General features: G+C 40.1%; 1 pseudogene; it reads right to left on the bottom strand.

Annotated features, from left to right (window-relative positions):
* Positions 1–585: 585 nt before the first annotated feature.
* Positions 586–1,738, bottom strand: LOC132346302 (V-type proton ATPase subunit e 1-like; annotated as a pseudogene).
* Positions 1,739–12,705: the final 10,967 nt, after the last annotated feature.

Here is a 12,705-nt window from a genome sequence, read left to right on the forward strand (position 1 = left end):
GTCCTCTGCCCCTTTTTTAATTGGGTTGTTTGTTTTTTCTATTGAGTTATATAAGTTCCTTATATATTTTGGATATTAATCCCTTATCAGAAATATCATTTACAAATATCTTCCCCATTTAATAGATTGTCTTTTCATTTTGTTGACAGTTTCCTTCACAGTTGAAAAACTTTCAAGTTTGGCCCCATTTGTTAACATTTGCAATATTTTCCGGATCAGTCTCTTCAGACAAGAGAAACAATAGCAATGACAAACCTAGACAGTGTCTTGCAGAGACATCGCTTTGTCAATACAGGTCCATATAGTCAAAGCTCTGGTTTTTCTAGAAGTCACGTACAGATGTGAGAGTTGGACGTAAAGAAGGCTGAGTGCCAAAGAACTGATGCTTTTTTCCCCTCACAGAAAGTAGAAAAATAATTTATTCCAAAAAATGGCAGAAATACGAAATTTATCCTGAAATTCATTCATACTTTGGTATAATAAACTATGATATAAGTTTGTGGGACAGATTTTCCCTTGAACATGTTCTCCTACTGACTGCCCCACTGGACACTTATTATCATGTAACAGTTTTTAAGCATTTTGCTGATTCTCATGTTGTGAGCAGGCAGGAGCCATCTTCAAATCCACAGAATTCCAAAGAGAGAGTAATGTTATTTCTCAGGAGAACAGCACTTTTGATCTCAGAAGAGTATACATAAATATTTTACAGACACAGCATAGTTTAAACAGGCACATCATTCATCAAAGCATAAAAAGGGCAACAGGAAAAAAGTACTGCATTGTAGAATATGATATTCAAATGTGGGTGAAAATTCAAGGCAGCTGATGGCCACAGTGGGCGAGTCAAGGGATGTGGTCTGGGTATGGAGGTGTTTTTTCATCTAGAGGAGTTCTCTCCATGACCTCAGTGACTCAGTACTGGTGAGCAAGCCAATTCCCAAAGGCCAATGATACTTCAGGTACCAGAATGTTTCATTTTCAACTGTGGTCCAAAGAGAGGGTTGAGTTGGGCCTGAATTGCAATCAGCCAAAAGAGATAGCAGCAAACGGAACAGGTCACCAACATAGTGACAACAACTCCCTGCTTGGGATCCTTAGGGATGAACCAGAGCATCTGGAAAGCTAATGATGCCCCAGAACACATTCATCATGGTAAGAGACACAGTGAGGCCAGTATATGCCATGGTTGCTGTGGAAGGTGCCAGCCCTGCCAAGTTACCTCACTTTAATCCCATCCTGAATTGATGCTTTTGAACTGTGGTGTTAGGGAAGACTCTTGAGAGTCCCTTGGGCTGCAAGGAGAACAAGCCAGTAAATTCTACAGGAAATCAACCTTGAATATTTACTGGGAGGACTGACGCTGAAGCTGAAGCTCCAATATTTTGGACACCTGATGTGAAGAGCCAACTCATTGGAAAAGACCCTGATGCTGAGAAAGATGGAAGGCAAAAGGAGAAGGGGACAGCAGAAGATGAGATGGTTAGATAGCATCACTGGACATGAGTTTGAGCAATGGGGACCAGCACTGGAGCAGGAGATAGAGCAGGAGCCGCATGTGTGTCGGAGGGCACGCTGGGTAGGTCCTGGCAGGCTGGTCAGAATACTAGGCAGTTATCAATTTGGTGTCTCTGCACTGGGACTGAAAACAAGAGTCTTTGTTCTGACTCTTTTTAAAAAAACATTTCTTTACTCAATTATTTAGCTGCACTGGATCTTAGTTGCTGCACTCAGGACCTTCGATCTTCATAGCAGCATGCAGAATCTTTGAACATTGCAAGCTCAGAGTCTTAGCTACTGGATCACTAGGGAAGACTTTGTTCTCACTCTTCCATAGTGGAAACTCAGTTTCTTAGCAGGGGACCAAGTCCCACTGGTTTTCAAACCAGCTAAAGGGGTTCATCCTCTTAATGTCAGGCCCCAGTGCTGGGGTGTCTAATATATGACTCATTCTGTCACTCCTCTGAGAGGATCTTCAAGTTTGTGATATTTCCTTCCTATTCTGTGTCACTTACAGGTCTTGATGAGATTTGGTGCTGAAAGCTCAGCTTCTGTCTACACCAGCACCAAATCAAATCTCAGAGACAGTTTTGGTTGCCTTTTGGATAGCTTTATGACTTTGCCAGGCAGAGTGGAACACAGCTCCTGGCTTGAGAAACTATGGGTCCCCACCCAGGAGGAGTTGATGAAGAGTTTTATAACAACAGTCCCCAAGGATGGGATTGCTGACAAGCTTAGGGGGTGTGCAGGTCTCAGGTGGTTGGATCTTTTAATCCTGATGAGTTTCTCCTGTCTTCAGGTGGTTTCTTGGCTGCTCCTCCCTCTTGATTAGCAATCTGCCCTTTGGAACTCAGGGAAGGTCATGGAGGCCATGGAGTCTTGCTATGAGAAATGGAAGACAAAGAGGCCTCTACAGGGTCCCACTTGGTTTCAGATTGCATTTCCTCCTTCTACCAGACTCCATGCAGTCCTTTCTTTACAGCTTTGGTTGTAGAAGAACCATTCTGCTAGTCTTCAAGTCATTTGCAGCAAAAGTTCCTCTCTACGTAGTTGTAGGTCTGATGTGTTCTAGTGGGAAGTTAAGTTTGTGGTCTTCCTATTTCACCATCTTGATCCTGTCTCTGGGGTTTTTACATTGTTCATGAATTTAACTTTTTGCACATAAATGAAAAGCGAAAATGAAGTCACTCAGTCATGTCTGACTCTTTGTGACCCATGGACTGTAGTTGGCCAGGCTCCTCTGTCCATGGGATTTTCCAGGCAAGAATACTGGAGTGGGTTGCCATTTCTTCCTCCAGGGGATCTTCCTGACCCAGGGATCGAACCCAGGTCTCCCACATTTCAGGCAGACTCTTTACCATCTGAGCCACCAGATAATCCCTTCTGCACACAAGGAGTACATAAAAGAGCCTCTTGATGAAAGTGAAAGAGGAGAGTGAAAAGGTTGGCTTAAAGCTCAACATTCAGAAAACAAAGATCATGGCATCTGGTCCCATCACTTCATAGCAAATAGATGGAGAAACAGTGGAAACAGTGGCAGACTTTATTTTTGGGGGCTCCAAAATCACTGCAGATAGTGACCACAGCCATGAAATAAAAAGACGCTTACTCCTTGGAAGAAAAGTTATGACCAATCTAGACAGCATATTAAAAAGCAGAGACATTACTTTGCCAACAAAGGTCCATCTAGTCAAGGCTATGGTTTTTCCAGTGGTCATGTATGGATGTGAGAGATGGACCATAAAGAAAGCTTAGAAGTGAAGAATTGATGCTTTTGAACTGTGGTGTTGGAGAAGACTCTTAAGAGTCCCATGGACTACAAGGACGTCCAACCAGTCCATCCTAAAGGAAATCAGTCCTGACTGTTCATTAGAAGGACTGATGCTGAAGCTGAAACTCCAATACTTTGGCCACCTGATGCGAAGAGCTGACTCATTTGAAAAGACCCTGATGCTGGGAAAGATTGAGGGCAGGAGGAGAAGGGGATGACATAGGACAAAATGGTTGGATGGCATCACTGACTCAATGGACGTGAGTTTGAATAAACTCTGGGAGTTGGTGATGGACAGGGAGGCCTGGTGTGCTGCAGTCCATGGGGTTGCAAAGAGTCAGACACGACTGAGTGACTGAACTGATTGACTGACTGACTGAGTACATAAAACACTCATGGTTTTAGTATTTTATTCTGTATGTGTTCCGGGTCAATGTCAATTAATTGATTATTTCCTTCATGATGATTTGTGTTTTCTTGTTTCCTCTCATGCTTAGCGAGATCTTTGACTGGATGCCAGATACTGTGAATTTTACCTTGTTTGTTTACTTTGTATGGATATTTTTGTATTTCTATAAATGTTCTTGAACATTTTGCTGGGATACACATAAGCTATTTGGAATCATGTTGAACCTTTTGATTTGTTAGACAAGTACAGAGCAGTAAGTCTGAGTGTGAAAGTTGTTCAGTTGTGTCTGACTCTTTGTGACCCCATGCACTACACAGTCCATGGAATTCTCCAGGTCAGAATACTGGAGTGGGTAGCCTTTTCCTTCTCCAGGAGATCTTCCTAACCCAGGGATTGAACCCAGGTCTCCCACATTGCAGGAGGATTCTTTACCTTATAGGTAGTTCCTTATAGGAAGGTTCCACATTCTTTATAAGGTTCTTCCACATTCTATACACAGTTTCACATTCTTTACCTTATAGGTGGTTCTTGGCCACAAGGGAAGCCCAAGAATACTGGAGCCTATCCCTTCTCCAACGGATCTTCCTGACCCAGTAATCGAACTGGGATCTCCTGAATTGCAGGCGGATTCTTTACCAACTGAGCTATCAGTAGAGCCCAGTAACAATCTAGGGCTAATTATTTCCCTCTACTGAGGCAAAGCCTTCCTGAGCACTTGACCTAATGCCCATGAATTTTGACATTTTCCAGTCTGGCTAGTGGGAGTAAGTACTATTCCCCCTGGTCCTTATAGGTGGTTCTTTCCCAGCATCAGGTGATTCTCTCCCACACATGTGATCAAGAATACTCTGCTGAATACCTGAGGGGAACGCTTCACAGATTTCCAAGTTTCTGTCTTGAGGCAGCTGTCTCATGTCAGGTACTTTGTCTTACGAACTCATGTTTCCTCAATCTCTTCACTTCCTCAGTTCCATCTCTTCCTAAGTGCACTGTCCCTTTATTTTGCCTGAAAGTTTTCTCAAGACAGTAAGTTGAATATATCACAGGGCTCACCATGTTCCTGTCTTTCAAGATCAGTGTATTTTGTTGCAAAATGTTCGGTGTCTTGAAAATAATTTTTCCCAGCATTTTGTCCGTTTTTAAAATTGCTTAGGGTGGGAGGGTAGGTCAGATCCATGTTCAGTTCAGTTCAGTTCAGTCACTCAGTCATGTCCGACTCTTTGAGACCCCCATGAATTGCAGCATGCCAGGCCTCCCTGTCCATCACCAACTCCCAGAGTTCACCCAAACTCATGTCCATTGAGTTGGTGATGCCATCCAGCCATCGCATCTTCTGTCGTCCCCTTCTCCTCCTGCCCCCAATCCCTCCCAGCATCAGTCATTTCCAATGAGTCAACTCTTCGCATGAGGTGGCCAAAGTATTGGAGTTTCAGCTTCAACATCAGTCCTTTCAATGAACACCCAAGACTGATCTCCTTTAGGATAGACTGGTTGGACCTCCTTGCAGTCCAAGGGACTCTCAAGAGTCTTCTTCAACACCACAGTTCAAAAGCATCAATTCTTCAGCACTCACACTCAGCTTTCTTCACAGTCCAACTCTCACATCTACACATGACCACTGGGAAAACCATGGCCTTGACTAGACATACCTTTGTTGGCAAAGTAATGTCTCTGCTTTTTAATAAGCTATCTAGGTTGGTCATAACTTTCCTTCCAAGGAGTAAGCATCTTTTAATTTCATGGTTGCAATTACCATCTGCAGTGATTTTGGAGCCCCCCAAAATAAAGTCTGCCACTGTTTCCACTGTTTCCCCATCTAATTCCCATGAAGTGATGGGACCAGATGCCATGATCTTTGTTTTCTGAATGTTGAGCTTTAAGCCAATTTTTTCACTCTCCTCTTTCACTTTCATCAAGAGGATTTTGAGCTCCCCTTCACTTTCTGCCATAAGATCCATGTTATTTCAACTCAATTGGAAGATTATATTAGTCCTCTTAAAAATTATTTTGAAGCCAAATCTAAAGTATTTTTATATACAACTGGTTCCCTACAAATTTTTGGAGCTATGTGATCTGTTTTGGCTTTTCTACTGGGAAAATAGTTATGTCATAGTACAGCTGCACTGATGATGAATATCTGCAGTTAGTGATGCAAAAGCTAGAAAATGGATGGGTTGAGTACAAATTTCACAGGACACAAAGATACTTCATTGAGGCAAAAATTGGCATTTTGTTTTTATTGCTGTAGAATATTGGGAAAGAAAGAAAGAAATTCTTTATTTCTATAACATGAGAAGGTGTCCCTAACACGAGACTTTGAGGGTTTTGATGGTTAAAATGTATGTTAACGGGTTTTATATTAAATTTAACTCTTTAGCTATCTGAAATGTGAGAACAAAGCCATACTGTGCTCAATACTCAGACAATTTTTCTTTCATTTCTACAGAGAATTTAATGATAAAGCAATCATATCATGTGGTTATTAGAGCAAAATTAAATTTTCACAACTAACACTATGCCATCTTTATGGTTTGGGACATTTTTCTTTTACCTTGATAATTTCTTTCAGATAATTTTTAGCAGAAAGAGAAACTATGATAATGTCAAGAAATATTGACATAAAAATAATTAAATTTTCTGTTTTAGAACAAATTCAGGTGATTTGATTTTCCTAATTACGTATAAAAGAAAGAAGACACATAAATAAGAATCGAGGTAAATGCTGCCACTGTTGAGCTGAATTTTTGATGCAGATATACTGAGCTTAGAAAAGAAATTTGTATTTTTCTTGTATTTAAGTTTGGAAAGTAATTTCATATTATACATATTTAAAAATTGTTTTCTAAGCTAGTGTTGGTTTTTAAAATTCAATTTTGTTGGTTTCTGCCATTAGAAAATATTGTTATGCAATATGTTTCACTAAGATTTTCTGTGTACTCATGTATATGGGTATGTAATTCAGTCTATGTGTGTGTAAGGAAGTCTTTCAGTCTTTATCTTTAATTTCTTTACACTTGTATGCCTGTTTTGTGTAATGAAGATATTCCTTACTAATTCCAAAATTATGAAAAATATTATAATATACTTGCATCAGTATCTTTAGTGTTGTTTTCTAAATATTACTTTGATGTCTAGCCCACTGTACATTGGGGAGTGAGCTTTTGTGTGTGTTTGTGTGTATGCATGTGTGTGGTGTGTGGAGTGAACACTGGAACCTGTATTACTTTTTCTTGATATACAACACTTGTCTCATCGGATGTATTTTCCTTTTCTCAAGAAAATATGAGATTCTCTATCCTAACATATTTGATACTTTCATATTCCTGCTATTCCTAATCTGTCAAGGAGCAAATTATAAAATCAAAACAAACCAGTAGCAATATCTTGGTCTGTACCTTATAAACTCACTTTGACATGACAGAGGAAAAAAATCTTTGAAATATTTTTTAGAATCATACAGTGAGCAACTAGGCAAGGCATGAGGAAGTATAGATTTGCAGGAAAATGCAATCAATTGAGAGATTTTTTTCATCTAAGACCTGGTTTGCATTCCATTTTGCTAAATAAGATGTTGAAATTACTCTACATTTGTGCTCTGAAGGTTGATTTTCAGTTACTGAAGGTCTTATTTTGTGTCTGTCCATTCTGTGTACCTCTGTAAGCTCAGATACTCAAGTCTTCACAGTGACCCTAAGGGGAAGACATGTGCTGAATTATGAGCCATGAGAATGACATTTCCCTCTAGGTTTTCTCAAACTATCGCGTTTTCACTCTGCTTATAGATATGAAGGTCTGAAGCATAAATATGGCCTCCTTATGTTTGTGAAAAGTAAATTTAAAGCTGCCAAAGGTGCGACTTTTCTTCCTGAACTGAATGGAGAGATACTCTGCGATTTACTCACAGAAGTATGTCTAATTATAAGGATTGAGTGTTTAGACTGTCTTTGCTCAACCATTTAAACCAAGGAACTGATGTTTCCTGATGCTGATAAAGGATGGGAGTTTTGCTGATATAAAAATGTGGCATTCTGAGAAACTGGCACTTAATATTGGATAACATGCCCAAACCAGCTGTTAAAGATACATGTCTTCAGTGACACTTCCTCAGAATTATTTACTTTAACTTTGAGAATTTGACAACTTTCAAGATCACAATTAAAAATTAACCCTTCAGAAATAGCAGTTGAATAAGGTTTTGTTTAGGCTCCCTCTCCCTCACCATGTAATCTTTTCCACTATTTGGGATCAGGTTGCAGATTTTGATTTTTCCTGACTCTTTCAAATAAACATTCGCTGCTTTTGTATTTGTATCCATTCCTTTGTGGAGAAGGCGATGGCAACCCACTCCAGTACTCTTGCCTGGAAAATCCCATAAACAGAGGAGCCTGGTAGCCTGCAGTCCATGGGATCACTAGGAGTCGGACATGATTTAGCGACTTCACTTTCACTTTTCACTTTCATGCATTGGAGAATAAAATGGCAACCTACTCCAGTGTTCTTGCCTGGAGAATCCCAGGGACGGGGGAGCCTGGTGGGCTGCCGTCTATGGGGTCACACGGAGTTGGACACGACTGAAGCGACTTAACAACAGCAGCAGCACGGTGGAGTGAGCAGACATGGAGACACACACAGAGGAAAGGAAGGTCGTGACTGCAATCTCAGATGATGAGATTTATATCTTCAGAAGGGCACACAGGATGGGAAGAATTTAGGAGTAGAAAACCTGAGAAGAAACCATGAAGTCTAACTTAAAAAAAAGAAAGATGGGAAAAACACTCACAAGGTCAGTAATGCACCTTAGTGGAAGAGCTCTTCTGAGCGAGAAGAGGAGGCAGAGGAGACTACAACATGGACCAACAATTCCAGGCAATGAGGTGTGGCAATAGTATTTACACCAATTCACATAGCATTTGGTGCTCATGCGACATGATGGACCCTGTTTGATCCCTTGTGAAGGGCATTGATGGTCAGAAATGAGCAAGAGGAAGAAGTCATAAGATCAAGAATGGTCCTCAGAAGAGCTGGATGTTGGTGAGGGGAAGTAGGGATCAAGTACAGCTCTTTTCAGCACAAGTTCTTAACTCCAGGAAGAGAACAGACGCATTTACTTTGGAAGGAGGGAGCACATGAGCCTCCTCTCTGCCTCTCACCCCACTGCCCTCTCTGCCGCTTGTCCTTCTTTACCCTTCCCTCCTGGCCTTCATCTCTCTCTTGCTCTCTTCCTCAGTTCTTCCTTGTTACCTTCTCTCTCTCTCCTCACCTTTTCCCCTCTCTCTCCATTTCTCCTTTACTCTCCTTCTTCCTTCACCTTTCCTTCTCTTACCTACAGTCTTCTAGACTGATGTCCTCTAAGGTCACTTTTATTTTACAGGTATTAAAATAGATTGTGAGTTGTCGATTTTAAAATAGTCTAAAGTCTTGGAGCTCAGAATGGTAAGAGGTAGTAAAAATGGGTCCTGCACAGAAACAGAAGGTACAGCCTCACAGTGGACATAACTCCTTCTCTCTTGTATTCCCTTCAGGGAAATATGGGGACTCTGATCAACATGAAGCCCCTATTTCTGCTCTTCCTGCTGCTGAAGCCACTGCAGTTCATGAGGATATATGATGAATCTTTATCAGACGAACAACGAGAAAGATTAGAAACCTAGATGACTTATATGGTACAGGGCTTATGAGACCACTAGCCTAAGAAACATTCAAATCCCATGTCATTATTGATTCTGAAAGACCATAGTGATCCAGACCACTATAATGATGAAATGAGATGAAATGTGTTCACAATAGACTTTATTGTGTTAAAGAGCATTTCTTCCTCCAAGCATCATATGAGGACATTCAACAGATCTGTGACAACACATTTGTGCAATGTAGCAGTGGGATTAGGAAATGTCACAGGAGCTGGAATGTAATAGCCAGAGTGCATTGCATTTTAACAAGTGGGATCATGATGTCATTTTGTGAATACACTTCATCTTACAAGGAGTGATGGGTCTTTATCACTTGTCAATGGAGAAATGATGTTGGAGAAATTATTCCTGATTCTATAATTGATATTATTAAATTGTAAAGTGTCATCCACCAAGATAGTATCCTCTCCCTACAGTTCTAGAAGTATATTCTCTAAGATGTTAAAGCAAGAAGATAGAACACTATCCTTACTGATAGGATAAGTCAAACTTGAGAATGGAAATTTTGATCCCATTCACTTTCATCATTCACTGCCTGTCTTTTTTCTCCTTAGACCAGGCAAAGTGGGCTGGGTTAAAAGATAGTGCTCTGAGATGTGGTTTCAAACAGGTCACAGAGTTTAGCACATTTTGAATGTGATTTGAGGATGAATGCCTACAGGGGAAGGATAAACAGCACCAAGAGGAATTGGAAATGATTTCTGAGGTGTGCTCCAAAGTTGTATTCATGCGAATTGTGGTTCAATAGAAATAATGCAGTGCATTGACATAGTGAGGTGTCTCTGGTATGCTTATGTGGGGTTTCTAGGTTTGGACAGATCCTTCTCTGTGACACAATTTGAAACAAGAAGAATTGGGAAATGCCTGAGAAATTGTGAAATTCTTCCTCCTAGTGCTATATTTGTAGAATTTCCACTTGTTCTCTTCTTTCTATACAACACAATACTCATGGGAACAAGATAGTATAGATTCTAACAGGAGCCATGTCAACATAAATACCTAAATATTCAGAATAGCAAACTCCCCAAAGTATTCTTATTGTCCAGTGCTACTTTCATTGATTCCCACGTTTTTGTTTTAGCTTAGACATCGCTGTTTACACAACTACACACAATTCCTCACTTTCTGGCAAAGTCACATTTATTCACTATTTCTTCTCAGTTTCCTGTCACTGTGGCTTCATCTGAGAATATTTCACTTCCAAAAGAGGCTGGAGATCCAGTGTGAGAAAAGAAATCAATCTGTCCTGTTTCAGTAATAACTTCTTTCTCTTTGAAAAACTATTATCTTTTTATCATTATTCTCTATAACTTCCTGAAAATGGGATAAGACATAGTGAGGAGAGATGGAGTGCCTGTCTCTCTTGCATGTTTCATTACAATCCAATCTGCATGTGTCTTCCATTCCCTATCTCTATCTTCAGACTCAGAGCTAATGTCCTCATTTATCAGTAAAGACCAAGAGCCTAGGGCCCAAGGCTACCAGACCCCATTCAGTGACTAAGTAAAGGACACCAGAAAATCAAGCCTCTTGATACAAATTTTCATATGGAAACTCAAGACTTTTGATTGTAATGTCTAGTGAATGAGGACCCCACCACCCTATTGAGAATCACCATGACATCCTCTAAAAGTCAACCTTCTATACATCAGCTGAAGAAGTTCTCCACATAGTCTAGCTTAGGTATGTGCTGTGGACCATCTCATCTAGGCCATATTCACCTCAAAATCTTGAGGTTCTGCCACATACAACATTCTTCAACGTACAAGAAATATATTTTTGAGAATATGGTGTAGTAACTAGTTATAGTAGTAACTAGGCAAGTAATTATCAAAATATATCTCTTTTTCTCAAGATGAAAGATCAGATCCTTACACATTCTATAATTAGAGCCATGGAAGTAGAACAATGATTATTTACACAGATTGTTCCTTTTATCTATTATAACAGACTGTTCTTATTGCATAAGAAACCAGATCTTGGCCCTGACCTACTAGATTTTCTAAGATAGGTAAAAACAGTAATTTACAGCTTTATGCATATTAAGATTGCAATAGATTATTGTCCTCTGCCCATTAGCAGTCTCTCCTTAATAAAACCACACTAATAAAGTGAACATTATCCTTTCCTTAATTCCCATGACGATTTATTTTTTAGGTTAAGAACCCCTTGAGATAATGCACATTAATTTTACTTAACTGTGGTAAAGTTATTCCTGCTTTTGTGCTTGTTTATGTCCCTTGGCATAATGGCTTCAGGTTTCATCCTCACTGTAGCATAGGTAAGCATTTCCTTCCTTTTGAAGGCTGAATCATAAAACTAAGATCATGGCATCTGGTCCCATCACTTAATGGCAAATAGATGGGGAAACAGTGGAAACGGTGGCTGATTTTATTTTTCTGGGTTCCAAAATCACTGCAGATGGTGACTGCAGCCATGAAATTAAAAGACACTTACTCCTTGGAAGGAAAGTTATGACCAACCTAGACAGCATATTATAAAGCAGAGACATTACTTTGTTGTCAGGAAGCATTTAACAGGAGGCTTCCTGTGTGCTGTTTTGAATCTGTCATGAATCCTCTGTCCCTTATTAATTCCTGAATATTCAGGAATTAAGAGGAGTTGGCAAACCACTCCTGGGGCTTAGGAATGCATGCATTTCCTTCTTTAGTTTTTCCATACAGTGATAAATAACTATTTACGACCCTCTTCCTTTTTATGAACCATATGGTAAAAGTGATCATTTACAATTTTCTCTCTTTGATATGGATTGCCTTATGATAATTTGTAAGTCTGGACTTTTGATTTTTATCTCTGCTGAAAATAGCTACCTTGTAAGACAGTATATATACCCACACTGTGTTGAATAAAACACCTTTGCTCCATCAGAGCTTGGGTCCCCGCGTCTTTCTTTCTATTTTTCTCTCTCTCTCAGGCTAATTCTTTGGAGCACAGAAGCCCACTGAGCTCACTTTCTTGCCTGGGCTTCTAAGACCCTCTTGAGAAGGCACACTGCGCCTTGACCCCCTCGAGAGGGCGTCTGGTGCCTCTATGTAGCAGTGCAAGCCCTGTGTCAAAGGGCTTTATTGGTTTTCTATGTAAACCAAGGAATATCAGCCTCTTTCTCTCTCTTTTACTTTCTTATTGTTGACTCAACCACCAGTTTCTGGTCCATTAAAGGACCTCAACACTTTGTCAACAAAGGTCCGTCTAATCAAGGCTATGGTTTTTCCAGTAGTCATGTATGGATTTGAGAGTTGGACTATAAAGAAAACTGAGCACCAAAGAATTGATGCTTTTGAACTGTGGTGTTGGAGAAGACTCTTGAGAGACCC

The sequence above is a fragment of the Bos taurus genome, chromosome 10 (genome assembly GCF_002263795.3).
Source record: "Bos taurus isolate L1 Dominette 01449 registration number 42190680 breed Hereford chromosome 10, ARS-UCD2.0, whole genome shotgun sequence".
Classification (NCBI taxonomy): Eukaryota; Metazoa; Chordata; class Mammalia; order Artiodactyla; family Bovidae; genus Bos; species Bos taurus.